We start from the raw sequence: 16,057 nt of genomic DNA on the forward strand, positions 1-16,057 counted from the left end.
TCACCCTCAAGGTCATAGAAAACTCGGTCTGCACTGAGACCAAGTTTTATATAATTCGGGAAGATCCAGGATACGACATGATTCTTGGACGATCTTGGATTCATGCCGGAAAGGTGACTCTAATGCCTTCGGTTGAAGAAAGCTCTAATTCATAAGAAATAGAAGATACTCAATCATTCGAGCATCTGGAGAAAGTTAAAGCCTTGATAGAATTAGCACAGAAACCTAGAGAAAGTGCACATTTTTTCATCAAAAGGTTCCGTACTCAGGCAAGTCTGATTCCTCTTCATGCGCCTATACTACCAATGTTTAATTATGTTGCCCTGGTTCGAGGACTTCTTCCCACTAACAACTTATCCGTCGCCAAGAGCTATGAGTGGATAGCCTCACCACGACAATATTACACCAAATGGTTGGATATAGAGCTCCTTCAAACTGAGCATTCTATCAAAAGGTTTATTGCTGAGGACATGGCTCAGCATGACAGACAGTACTCTGGATACTGCCCTTTGTATGAGTGTCCATATGTGCCACAGCCATGGAATCCCACTGCACGAGGAATTCTGAACCAACATAAGATATTAAAAGCGCGGACAATCAAACCTAACAAGTTCCAGGAAGGAGATTTAGTTCTCAAAGCAGTTAAGCGTAACTTTCATTCTGCAAGGAACTCCAACTAGGAAGGGCCTTTCATGATCTCTAAGTATGTTGCTAGTGGATACTACAGATTTATTAACATGGATGGCAAGGCGAACGTGGCAGTAATACACGAAAATTGGCCTAAGGCCTTTGACGCCTAAGGTCCCAGACGTTTGAGGTATTAGGTGTTCAAGGCATGAATACCCAATATGCCTGAATTTGGTATTTAGGATTTTCTTTCATTGTATTCCAATTTCTCCAAAACGTTTGCAATACTTGCATTCAGTATTTGAATTCAGCAATTTATCAAAATTCGGTTCACTTTACTTAAAGAAAATCTCTATCAAATCCAAAAGAAAATCCTCAATCATCTACCAGTCCAAAACCAATCAAAAATCAAAACCAAAATAAAACCTCACATCTCTCAGAAGTTCAGAAGTTCAAGAGATTATGAAAAGGAAATCAAACAAAATCAGCAAAGAAACATTTTCGCTCCTCTGCATCCTTCAAGACCTGTAAAGCCGCTTTCTCCATGTTCAGCTCTTCAGTCAGCTTAGCAATCTTGGCTTCCTTCTCCATCACAACATCATTTGGAAAGGGTATGTTATTATCACATGAGTCTTTGATAGCATTTATCTTCTTACGAAGCCACTTCACGTTGAACTTAGATGGAAAATATCAAAGAGTACTCTCTGTTGTAAGTGATATATGTACTCCCATCAGAAAACAGTTACCAAAGGTTGTTATCAAAGAAAAGTTATCAAAGAGTACATATATCATTTATCTTCTTAAGTGATATATGTACTCTTTGATATTTACCATCTTCTTCGCAGCAGCAACAGATGAACTTTTCTGCAACTCGACTATTTCTCTCTATTCAACTCCCTAAACTCTCCCAAAGTGTACTCCTCCTCTCTGGACTTCAACCTCTCTATTTCTTTGCACTCAAGTTTTGGTTATTTCCATCTTCACACGTTCATTACTGGGCTGGATTTCCTTGTTTAGGTGGTTTTATATAGTTTCGAATCCTTCTAAGTCACGAACAATATATTCTTCCCAGAACTCATACGTAACTTCCAATAATAAAAATCCGAGAAACAATGTCTTCCCTGTTTTAACGAAACCACCAAACATACGAAGACTTGTTTCTTGTTTTAGCTCTCGAAACACGTCATTATTTCTTCTAATACGGTCACAACATAATCAGACCCCAAAATCCTTGAAACTCTCCTTGTAATTTCCCGGAAAATCCCGATATCTTTTCTTCTCCCTGTTTAGCTTCATGTCGATGATCCAGCCCAGTTTCTTCTAATCCAACATGCATACCAAATCTGTTTGGATCAAACAATCCAGCCCAAAAGAATTCAGCAATTGAATCTCCTTAAAAATCGTTCAAAATCGCAACCCAAATTATACAGACGCTGCACACATTTTTCCCGCCAAAATAGATTTAAACGGGGAAGAAAGTGGTGTCCCTTGAACCTGCTCCGGTGTGCCAATAGTAGCTGCCAGGGGAATGCCCCTTATCAACAGGGTACCCCTTATCCATTTGAGGGGTTCCGTTAGTAATTTCTCTGGAGTGTTTTCAGCACTTTTCCTGGGTGCGTTTAACACTTCGTCCAGATGCCTTTAGTAATTCTCTGGAGGTCCAAATGCCACTTTCCGAGCAACTTTTTCCACAAAAGCTTATTTCTCCGAAAACACCTACAAAGACATAAAAACCATAATAAGTACAACAATTGAGCACTAACAAAATATAGAATCGAGACAAATCAGACACAAAAATGTGTCTATCAAGAAGCGATAGTGGAACTGAATTCAAGGACACTAAAGTGTTTGAATTTTGTGATAAACTGCAGATTATTGAACAATACTCACCACCCATTACTCCACAAGCCAATGGATTTGCAGAAAGGAAGAACAGGAACATTCAGGAAATGGCAAGGGTAATGCTCCATAATAAAAACTTACCGTTAAAGTTTTTGGGAGAATTTTTTTTACAGCATGTTACTTGGTCAACCGTGTCTATCTACGGTCAAAAACCCTAAATACTTCTTATGAGTTATATATGGTACGGTAAGAATCCCAAATTACATTATCTCAGAGTGTTTGGAAGTAAGTGTTATATTCTAAAAGATCGAGAACAGAAACGGAAACTTGATTCCAAAAGCGATGAAGGTATTTTTCTTGGATATGCATCTGACAATCGTGGTTTTCGAGTATACAATCTCAGAACCCATGTTATGACAGAATCAGCAAATGTTATCATTGACGATCTGAGCGATTTCCGTCATGATGACCTTACTGTTGAATTGCCTCCAACTGAGACAATTGGCAAAGTCAAAGAAATCTCATAATCAGTATAAGTTGTTCCAACGGTTACTGATCATAATGTTTCTAATGACGAGGAGAGAACCCCTAGTCAGGGTATTCCTGTGCAACGAGAACGTGCTCTACCTCGACACCTCTGGGTTTAAAGGAATCATGAAACTAACAGTATTATTGGAGGTAAGGACTCTACAGCTAAGACGAGAGGATAACTTCAAAATATTTGCAATTTTGGATGTTATCTATCGCAAGTGGAACCAAAAAACAGTGATGAAGCTCTTAGCGATCCCTTTTTGGTGAATGCAATGCATGAAGAGTTAAATAAATTCCAAAGACAATATGTATGGGAACTCGTACCTTGTCACTACAATGTAAATATTGTCGGTACTAAATGAATATTCAAGAACAAGTCAGATGAATTTGGCATAATTGTCAGAAACAAAGCTAGACTTGTCGCTCAGGGATACTCACAGATTGAAGGTATCTATTTTGACGAGACCTTTGCTCCTGTAGAACGCCTTGAGTCCATTAGATTGTTTTTATCTCATGCTTGTTTTCTCGAGATTAAGCTATTTCAAATGGACGTAAAATCCGCATTCTTAGATGGATGTCTAAAGGAAGAGGTCTATGTTGCTCAACCCAACGGTTTGAAAGTTCAGAATTTCCAGATCATGTCTTTAGGCTCAGAAAGGTATTATATGGATTAAAACAAGCGCCTCGTGCTTGGTTTGAAAAACTAACCACTTCTCTTCTTAGGAAAGGTTTTCGAGAGGCGGTGCTGATAAAACATTGTTCACCAAATGGAGTGGGAAGGATGTTGTTATTGCTCAAGTATATGTAGATGATATCATCTATGGATCAACCTCTGGGAAACTTGCAAAAGAATTCCAAGTCTCTCTTGGTAGGGAATTTGAGATGAGCAATGTTGGTGAATTAAAATTCTTTTTAGGATTACAAATTCAGCAACACAAGGAAGTAATTTACTTATCTCAATAAAATATGCCAGAGATCTTATAAAAAGGTTCGGTCTTGAGAAGTCAACTCCAAAACTTACTCATATGCCCACTACTAGAAATTTGCATAGAGATGAGAAAGGTGTCAATGTGGATTAGAAACTTTATCGATCAATCATTGGAAGTATTTTATATCTTACAGTTACGAGACCTGATATTGCTTTTAGTGTTGGTTGTTGTGCTAGATTTCAGGCTAATCCAAAGGAATCTCATCTTGCAGCTGCAAAAAAGATCATGTGATACATTTAACACACTATCGGCTATGGTTTATCTTATACTTTTGATATTAACACTGATCTTACTGCTTATTCAGATGTTGACTGGGCAGGTTGTATGTAAGATTGAATCTTGTGGCATGGGATAGCAAGAAACAAAACTCACAATCCCTTTCAACATGCGAAGTAGAATATATCTCTGCAGGTTCGTGTTATACTCAACTTCTATGGATAAAACAAATGCTTACTAATTATGGAATTGACACTGGTGTAGTAAAGATCTTTTATGATAACTCAAGTGTGATTCACATCACTAAGAATCTTGTTGAGCACTCAAGAACTAAGCACGTCGACATCATGTATCATTTTATTATAGATCTCTATGAAAATGGTTTCATTAACATGGAATTTGTGCCTTCTGAGCAACAATCGGCTAATATTCTCACCAAACCTAGAGATACTGCTACGTTTCAACACTTACGGCGGTCTATTGGTGTTGTGTTGGTTCATTAGAATTATAGCTTTTTACTTGCCCCTGAATCTATCTATATCTTTTCGGAAATAAAAGCTTGATGTTACAGTGTAGTGTCGTTTCAATTCCACATTTGTTTCTAGTAGTTGTATTTCTGTTAAGTATCAAAATGCTTTTTTTCTTGTAAAAGTAAGGTCGCTCTTGTTGTTCTTTCGGGAATGACATTTTATGGGGGATAATTCTTAATTGAACTTGTGCTAAATTGCCAAATCTTTGTGGGGAGTGCGGTTGTGGAATATTGTAGGAGTTATCTTGTATCTTTATAAAATCCTTGATGAATACACTAAGTTTCGACTATGTGAAAGCATCGAAACCAAGTTAATATGTTCTCTTTAAGTCATGAATAATCTCTTTGAGAATTTCATTATGATCCCGCCAGTTTTCGTACCTTTGACAATTTATATTGACAAAAAGGGGGAGAATTATTTTGTAGTTCACACTACATACATATGGTTTACGGATCACTATGTAAGGGGGAGTAGTTTTCATTATGAGATGAAGTATTGACTAAGGGGGAGTGACACATATCACCGTAGTGTTGTTTTCAAAGTTGTAATATAATTGAACTTTGATAGTGAGTAACAATACTATGACATTGTATAACAATAATTGAGAACATCTGTTTTCTTATTGTTATGGCTACGGAACTTCAACAACTATGATGCTGAGTTGAACACGTTCAGAATCACTAGAGTACTTGGAGTGACGAAGAATTCAAGGAATGTTGAAGACCCAAGGAAATCAAGCATTTGGCTGAGAAACTACAAAGTTTTTTTATTTTGTACTCCATATATATTGATAGTTTTGTCATTAAAATTGACAAAGGGGGATATTGTTAGAGTACTGCTCGGTTGAAAGTTGATATCTCAAGCTTGTTTGTCAAGTTTAGGTATCAAAACTATAAATCTTGAATTCTAGTCTACTTATAGCTATGTCTCGGATTATGATAAAATGTGTAGTTGAGATTTAGACTTCACGACGTTCATCGATTGAAGACGGAGATCTACTAATGGGAGCTTGGAGGAACTTCATCAACAAAAGGTATGTGGAAACTTAAACTCATCTATCACTCAAAAGTCTATTCTATTATATATCCTATTGAGACTAAGTCGTATAGCTATATATACTTTTATATTATACAAATTTGATATTTTGAGTCGAGTTTATCTCGCGTATCTATTTCTCAAAATACAAGTTGAAAGCTTTTTGCTTTAGCTACGTTCATCATGTTCTTGACGAGTTTAGTTGGAAACAATCTATTTGTTGGAAACTAAATAATAAGTCAAAAGATGATCATGTGAAAATTTCTTTGAAACATCTTACGTGATTTGTGTGAGACAGTCATTTGATGTCGACTCAGAAAGTTTCGTATTGATCATTCAATCACTTGAAAATTACTTGTAATCTAATGATATGTGTGAGACGGCTATTGTCGTCTTCTAAGGATGTTTCAATGATTGAAATGGCAGTTTAAAACAATTAACCTTTGTCTTGATGCAACAGTATGCAAACTGTTTTGGTATGATTCTGGTCCGGAAACTTTGTTTGCATACCAGTATGCGAACAGTTTTAACTGTTAAAGTCCGGGAACCAAGTTTGCATAGTATGCGAACGGTTCTACCTGAGTTAGGTCCGGGACGGCTATTTGTGTATCTGTTTGCAAACGGCTGGACAAGACCAAGTCTGGATACTATGGTTTGTGAATCAGTTGCAAACTTAGTTGGTTAAGTTCTAAAATCGGTTAAGTATGATTCTCATACTCATGAACAGATATATTAATAAATTAAGGAATGCAATCTTTGCAAACCGTGACTTAATGTTCATGAATTGATTTTGGTATAAGTACTTTGTACGATTACGAATCAATCCGATTTTGTTTCAATCGGTTCATATATATTTCTGTGAAATAGTGAACAATTGAACAACTCTATTCGTAACACAATTAAATTCATTTGATTATCTTTCATCATATTTGATCTAGAAGTGCTAGATGAATGTGGTTAAGACAAAAGTGTTCATATGGGTAACTTTGGTTAACTATTGTTGAGCCAACTCAATATACACGTTTAGGTATGGTTACCCATATCTAAATGAAGGTATATTTCATTTGTGTGTAAGAAGCTAAGACCATCTAACGGTGGAGAGATATTGCTTTGGTTTTACAAAACCATTATAGGTTAACAACTTGAGGACTTCATTTGGGATTCGTGAAGCCAGACCCAACTATTTTCTCTATAGTTGCGTGTTCCGATCTTACTTGTTCTATTGTATTGAGTACTATCTTATATAAGATTTGCTCGAGATTTATCTCTAATAGGTAAGATATAAAAAGTAATCACAAAGCTCTTTGTGATTCCACAATAACTTCTTCTACTACCATATAGTTAAATTATTGTGAGGTGATTGACATTTCTAGGCTATTCATCGGGAATATAAGACCGGATTATCAGTTGGTTCTTGTTCACCTTGATTTATCAAAAGACGGAACAAAAAATTTGTAGGTACTTCTGTGGGAGACAGATTTTTCTATCAGAATAGACTTATCTGTAGGAGAAATATTTGTTTATAAGTCTTCGAATTTGGATCGTAGCAACTCATAGTTATGGGTGAGATCAGCTAAGGGAATCAAGTGCGTAGAGATACTGGGATTCAGAGACGTAAGGAACGCAACTGTACCTTAATCGGTGTGAGACTTGGTTATGGTTCAACTACATTCCAGTCTGAAGTTAACTTGTAGTAGGCTAGTGTCATTAATGGATTAATACAGTGTGGTGTTCATAACTGGAATAGGTCCCGGGATTTTTCCGCATTTGCGGTTTCCTCGTTAACAAAACTTCTGGTGTTTGTGTTATTTCTTTTCCGCATTATATTTATTTATATAATTGAAATATCACAGGTTGTGCGTAGTTCAATCAATTGGTAAATGCAACCTTTAGTTGTTGATATAAATTGATTGAAACTTGGGAATTGGTCTTTGGTACCACTAAAGTTATTCTCATACCAATCAGTTCACGGATTTCATCCTGTTGATTTGCTGATTGATTTGAGAAAGAGATATAACTCTTGGATATCTTTCCTTGATTGAGTCTGACTGTCTAGTTGATTCTTTTAGAATTATATTGGAGTTAGTCCATATAGATTTCTGAACAAAATATTGGGTGTGGTTGTTAGAGCCCCGCTTTTTCACTAATACATCTCTCTTTCATAATAAACCAACCCTACAAAAATTTTAGTTACAGATTCGTTACCTGCATTCCACGGATCATAACGTTTTTGAAAAGAGATATTACTAGCATCACTCATAATCCCACATGTGAAAGGAGGTAGCATCCAGATGGATCTTGCAAACCACTATTCACAGAACAGGTGATGTGATTCAGAACTATTATTACAGACAAAAAAAAAATGCAGAGCATTATTTAAATTTTTTTAAAGAAAAACTTTAACCTTTTGAAGTAGTATTGTTTTCCGAAAACGACTTCCGAAACATTTCTTTTTCTTCAACTAATGTTTGGACTTAGTCTACCATACAGAAATTTCACAATAAATATGACATTCATAGTCAGTTTCCATCTAGGTTTATCCTTCTCTATAATCACTATTCGAGTCTATAAACAAATTCATATTAAGAATAATTGTGTTATAACATGAGGAAAGTTTGTAATGATTATGTCTCGGTTCCCTTGATTTATGTCAGAGTTAATCAAGTCTCGTACAAGTGTTATTAGTTCCTACCAGATTATATATGATCTAAAGTAATATCTAGATCAGATATCCATTGGTTAGTCCATATTTTTATGGATTGTCGCATACTTCTTAACACAAATGGTTATTTATTAGCTTCGCAGCACACACTTTCGCATCCAAGAAGAGTCAGTTGCTTAGTTCGTTACTGGTTTTTCATTCTGTTCCAAATGTTCACATATACTTGCAAATGTTAAAAATTCTTGTTACCCCCTCTGGTTCCTATATATCCTAGTTATCATGATATTATTTATGTTTTTAGTTTTGTTTCTCTTTTGGTTCCTATTCACCCAGTTGCACCTTTTTCTATTCAAAAAACTAATCCTCTTTGTTTTGCAGCACTCTTTTCTGTTCCACTGTGTTTTGAATACCAGTTGTAATTCTTCGTTAATAGATTATTTTTGAAGTTTTTGTTGCAATTGTGATCATTCAGCAATGGTGTTATCTCTCACTTCATTGAATATTTTATTTGAGGTTGATTTGATGTTGATATGGTAATCACTCGAGATAGCAATGTACTTATTCCTCCTAAGTTGTTTGAGTGATCCATTTCCAACTCCGTTTTTGATTCACCATGACACGATTTAGTACTGTAACCAGTGCCATAATTCTCAACTATGGTCAAGCATCAATCATGGAATTTAGGAAATCGTTCAATCCCTCTCTTTCAAAAATTTAAATTTCAAAACTCATGTACAAATTCTTTAGGTTAATTTTAGAGAAACTGATTCTTCTAGGAAGCCTTTTAGATACAATAAGTGGTTGTTACTTAATAATGGTTGTAAGAATGTGATTATTAATAACTGGATACTACCTGCTAGTGGATCACATGTGTTTAAGTTCATAATATCCTTGGATTTTTTTTAAAATAACTCCAAGTCATTGTAATCTTTGTTCCTTTGGTAGTATTCGATCAAATCTAATTGAGTTAAAGAATGAATGAATTGGCTAACTGTCAGCAAAATTGAGGTTTATCACCTAGTCTGCAAGGTAGAATATTGGATTTAGAAAACCAACTTAAACACTGACATAAGGTGCAACAAGAGTACTATATGCAGAGAACCAAGGAAAATGTGTTAAACTTTTGATGATACAAAAACGGATTATTTCATTGAAAAGGTGAACTTTAGAAATAAAAGGGAAAAAAAATCTCAAATTGATTATCTTAAAAAAATATATATATAAAAAATGGGTATTTGATTGACTAATGGAGATGGAATTTCTGAGGAGCTTAAAAACCATTTATGCAATATCAGTAAAACTATTAACCATGCAGATCCATCTGAGTTTTCGAATACCATTCAACCTTATATTAGCGGGGAGCACAATAAGATGCTCCTTCATACCCCAACCGTTGAGGAGGTAAAAAAAAATTGTCTTTATGATACCATCTTGGAACTCCCCAAATGGATCTTGAATATGGTTCAGGCTCTTTTACACTTCAAATTTCTTCTTTCGCAAATTAATCATAATTTTGTTTCTTTAATTTCTGAACCTAGTTTTCATGAACATGCTTCTGAATATAAGTGTACAAACCTTCGCAATGTTACTTACAAGCTAATATCTAAATATCTCGTTAAAGTATACTTAAACTGGTTGTGCTAAATTTATAATCCTTTTCAAGCAATTTTTCTTTCATATAGACAAATTACTAACAGTTATGTCTTTATCTTGGCTCATAAGCTTGTAGATATTATGAAAAAACAGATTTCCAAGAAAGGTCTTATTAGCATTAAAGTTGGATATGTCGAAGGCCTTCAACATAATTGAGTGGAAATTCAAGACAAATACTCTAAAGAAAATGGGGTTTCCATGAAGACTGGTGTAGGATGGTTGAACAACGTATCATAAGAATCCCCACATTCATATTGCTTAATGGCTCTCCAAGTTAGATATTCTACCCATCTAGAGGTTTGATACAAGGTGAAAAAGCGGGGGTCTAACAACCACACTCAATATTTCGCTTAGCGATCTGTATGGACAAACTCCAATATACTTTCTAGAGAATCAACTAGACAGTCAGACTCAATCTAGATTAAAAGTATATCAAAGAGTTTATATCTCAATCTCTCGATTTGATCTTTACTCAAGCAAATAGAAATCTGCGAGTCTTTATCAAAGAGAGATAACTTGGATGGTACCAAAGACCAATATCCAAGTGTCAATCAATTTAAATCAAAGGTCGGATATTCTAATTGATTGAACAACGCACAACCTGTGATGTTTCAATTATATCAACAAATATAATGCGGAATAGAAATAACACAGACACCATAATTTTGTTAACGAGGAAACCGCAAATGCAGAAAAACCCCCGGGAACTAGTCCAGATTGAACACACACTGTATTAAGCCGCTACAGATACTAGCCTACTCCAAACTAACTTCGGTCTGGACTGTAGTTGAACCCAATCAATCTCACACGGATCCAAGGTACAGTTATGCTCCTACGCCTCTGATCCAAGAAGGATACTGCGCACTTGATTCCCTTAGATGATCTCACCCACAACTAAGAGTTGCTACGACCCAAAGTCGAAGACTTTAATAAACAATTTTGTATCACACAGAAAAGTCTACGATAATAGATAAATCCGTCTTCCACGAATATACCTACGAGTTTTGTTCCGTCTTTTGATAAATCAAGGTGAACAAGAACCAATCAATAATACCAGACTTATATTCCCGAAGAACAGCTTAGTATTATCAATCACCTCACAATAATCTTAATCAACGCAGCGAAAAAAGATATTGCGGAATCACAAACGATGAGACGAAGTTTGTTTGTGATTACTATTCTATCTTGCCTATCGGAGATATAAAATATCAAGCCAATTATTTCAATTGCACTCGTACGATAGAAGATGCAAGATCAGATCACAAAACTACAAGAAAAGTAGTATCGGTCTGGCTTCACAATCCCAATGAAGTCTTTAAGTCGTTAACCTGGTTTAGAAGAAGAAACCAAAGGTTAAAGGAGAATCAACTCTAACTTAGCACAACTAGTATCACATAATGTGTGGGGATTAGGTTTCCCAGTTGCTAGAGTTCTCCCTTATATACACTTTCAAATTAGGGTTTGCAATCAATGTTAGCTTAGTAACAAAGCATTCAATATTCACCGTTAGATGAAAACCTGATTAGATTCAAGCTAATATTTCTCAACCGTTAGATCGAAAACTTAGCTTGTCACACACAAATGAAATGTCCAATTTTGGGTTTATGAACCGTACCCAAACATTAACATTTGTTGGTTCAACAAGTCAACCAAATGGTTATCCATATGATTACTCTCATATCAACCTTATTCTTCTTCACCATAACTAGTTCAAATGAACTAGTTTGAGAGTTGTTCAATTGCAAGGAAATCTTATGTAACTACACAAGACACAATTGAAGCAAAATCGGTTTGATTCACTTGAATAGGTTCATGAACTTTATAGCCACGGTTTGCAAAAGTATTCCTTAGTTTATTTAAACATTAGTTCAAGAACAACCGACTTTAGATATAACCTGCTCAAGTTCGCGGACTGGGTTCGCGGACTTAAGCTCATGGAAGGAGTACACAAACTACAGCAGAAAATCTCGGGCCGAGAAGTTCCGCAAGTTCGCGGACTGAGTTCGCGGACTTGGCTCACGCCACTTCCAACTTCACTTGATCAATAAAGTTTAGAAAACTTTGGTTCAAAGAATAGGACTTATGCATATATGTGTTTGCACAACAATGCTTATATCCATCAATGGCTATGTAATCTAGACTCTCATTTCAATCATTGAAACATTCTCAGAGAACGTTATATAGCCGTTATTCACAGACCATTTTTCGTCAGAGCAATTTTCAAAATGATTGAAACATAACATGACTTTCATAACTTGGTAAAGATGAATTCGGCTAAAGCGAAAGCTTACCAACACACATTTCGAGAAATAGATAGGCGAGATAAACTCGACTCGAAATAGCAAATGTGTATAATGAAAAGTCTATATATCAAAACGACTTTTGTCTCAAGAGTAGGAGATAGAGTAAATAGACTTTTGAGTGACAGATAAGTTCAAGTCTCCACATACCTTTTAGTCGATGAAGATTCACCAGTTCCTTGAGTAGTCCTTTGTCTTGTATGATGATTGCCATGGAGTCTTGAGCTCAACTACACTTTCTCTCCTAATCCAAGACATTAGCTCTAATAGGCTAGTAATCAAGACTTATAGTTTTGATCACTAATATTGACAAACATGCTTAAGATAGCAACGCATGCGAGTTCGACCGAGCAATGCTCTAACAATCTCCCCTTTTTTTAATTTTAGTGGAAAACCTATTAATACATATGGAATACAAAAATAAATAAATTAACTTTTGTAGCTCCTATTCCACATGCCTAATCTTCAACATTACTCGAAATCTTCGTCACTTCCAAGTACTCCAATGATCCCAAAGGTTGTAAGTTTAGCATCATCGTTGTTGAAAATCCGTAGCTATAACACCAAGAAAACAATAGTTCTCAATCATTGTTATACAGTGCCATAGTATCATTATACAGCGTCAAAGTTCAACTTCAACAACAATACTATGGTGATATGTATGACTCCCCCTTAGTCAGTACTCCATCTCACATGGAAACCACTTTCCCTTACATAATGATCCGAAAACCATATGTATTTGTAGTGTGAACCACATATTAATTCTCCCCCTTTTTGTCAATAAAATTGGCAAAGGTACAAGAACGGGATCCTAATGAAGTTTCCGAAAGAGACATTTCATGACCAAAAGAAAGCAAAAATATCAACTTGTTCTTTAGATGAAATCATAAAGCCGAAGCTAAATGCATTCATCCAGGAGTTTATAAAGATACAAGATAACTCCTATAATATCCCACAGCCGCACTCCCCACAAAGATTTGGCAATTAAGCGCAAGTTCAAAAAAAACTCTCCCCCATAATACGTCATTCCCAAGGGAACAACAAGAGCGACCTTAATTTCGAAGGAAAAAAGAAGGATTTCTTTGGAAATAACAAATCACATACAAGTATAAATTTGAATCCAAAATATTAAATTAACCACAAGAAGTTCATGATTAATTTAACCGAAAATGCTCAACACAAGTAAACTTATTGAGACTTAAGAGCCCTCAATTAGATAAATCACAAGTAAACCCATAATTAATCTAATCGAAATACACAATCAAACTAATCACAAAGTAACCAGTTTAATTGGTCATACTCACATAAGAGAGTCTATGGAGCAATGACTAAGTTAATCATGAAAATAATCAACCCAGTCATGAACGCTCAAACATAAGAAGACTTATGGAGTCATAACTAAATAACCAAACAAGATGATTAACTTAGTTGAAAATGCTCGACATAAAGTACCTCACGGAACAACAACATAGCTAATCAAAAATAATCAACTTGGTTGTTTAATGCTCAACATAAGACACTTTACAGAACCTCACAGTAATACATAAAATATGGATCAGGGAAGATCAATTACTGCGGAATACACAAGGAGTCATTCTATTTTCCATCACTATTTGCATAACGACATTTAATAGACATAATCCTTGCACACAAAAGATTTTAACCTATCTTCCATCAATAATTGACAATATAGGCTTAACTTTTGTATTTGTCAAAAGTCCATTCATTCTTTCATCAATACATGCATATCAATTCATGAACGACTTTACTTTTGACAAAGTATGGGACAATCAAGTTCACGGATGCAAACACACATATCCCATAACAATATTGCAATATATAAAACCATAAAGATTAATCCTGCAAAAATCATCTTCCAAACAAGTTTAGAATTTAAACCAATAAATCTAAAAACTTGAAGATGAAAACGTTGGACATAGCTATGTGTAATCACAATAATGGTTATTCCAACCTCTAGTTATTCTTCTAAACAAAAACAGAAATATAGAAGATTTACTAGATGTTAAGACCTTTGAAGAATTATTTATCGTCCCTGAACTCCTTGTCGTCAACATCCATTGGAACATAAGGTTCATTAAGGTAGGAGTTTATATCAATAAACCTTCTTGGATGATGTTGTCGAACCAGGGCCTTCTGAATCTCATGAGTCTTATACACAAAAGCCTTTATATATTGAATCTCCTTTGACATCTCCTTCAACTCTTCAAGAACACCAGAAAACTTCTGAGAGTTTGAAGCAACGGCTCTTGGATTCCTCACATTCCTTCGTTTTCTTTTCAAGGTAGGAGATAACGGAGATTTTTCTTTTCCCTTCATGATTGATGGCGTAACAATCACATTAACATCTTTTCCATCAGAAGACATCATGCTTGGAGTATCCATAACGTATGGGTTTGTGAGAGGAAATCACAAATTGAACTCAACAAGTAGTCTTGAGATAAAAAGAATTCACAGCGAAGGAAAACAGGAATGTAGGTTTCGAAACCTTTAAACAGGTTCGTACACGTCCAACTCACAACCCTATAAAGAGTGGAATTGTCGATAACAACCCTCCTTTGTAGACAGGAAGAACAAAAGCTAAGAAAAGAAGAAAGAAAACTTTTCCTAAAGCTTGAGAGGTACAAAATCATTGTTTCTTTTGATCAGGCACATGAGACAAGATTTCCAAATCAACAGAATCAAGTTGCGTTGCGGTGAACAACAATTTGTCCACCATTTTCCTCTTGAGAGGAATCCTCAGACTTATGTCTATCAAAACGACTTGACCATATTTTCTTCTCTAATGGTCTTGGTTTATCCTTGGAAACTAACTTCTTAGACAAAGATAAGATCCTACATACCTCAGCGGTCTTCTGAGCAAGTTTAAGCTTCCTTGCTAAATGATTTGCTCTTCGTTGAAGTTTGTTGACGTGCCTCAATTGGTGTTTTTACTTGTAACACCTTGAAAGTTCATGACTCTTAAGAGAACAATACGAACACGTCAAACTAGGATATAAATCAGGCTTCTGAGATGTGCATGCAGCTAGACACATGGTGGAACCTGAAACATTACAAACAGAGTTTCCAAGAAATGGGTCAATTTTTTCTTCCAGATTAGTTGGATTATCTTCTGAAAGAATATTGAGATTGATGTATGTATTGCTACAGTTATCAAAATCAATATTTTCACCAAGAAGTGCAACACTTGATTTCTCGTCTTCATTAGAATCATAGCTGTCAGACATTTCATCAAGAGTTGCAGCAAGACCTTTGTTCCCAGTGTATTTTCTACGATTTGGACACTCGTTTGCAAAATGACCAAATCCTTTACACTTAAAGCACCGAGGCATATCCTCATCATCAGTCTCATCTGTTTCCCTGTTTTTAGGAGGAATACGATTATGAGGTTTAACTGATACTTTAGGTTTATCTCTAGAGAACCGTTTACTTCTCTTCAACAGAAGATCTCTAAACTGTCTTGTGATCATTGAGACTGACTTGTCAAGATCTTCATCTGATGAATCTGTCTCAGAATGATCATCTTCAGAGATATACACTTTTTTACTCTTATCAAGTAATTTAGTGTCCTTTTGTGCTTTGAACGCAACATCCTCAATTTTGGATGAATGTTCGTGATCAAAGATCTTAAGAACCAGCGTATTTCTGGAAAGA

Source organism: Papaver somniferum, chromosome 7 (genome assembly GCF_003573695.1).
Source record: "Papaver somniferum cultivar HN1 chromosome 7, ASM357369v1, whole genome shotgun sequence".
NCBI classification, from domain to species: Eukaryota; Viridiplantae; Streptophyta; class Magnoliopsida; order Ranunculales; family Papaveraceae; genus Papaver; species Papaver somniferum.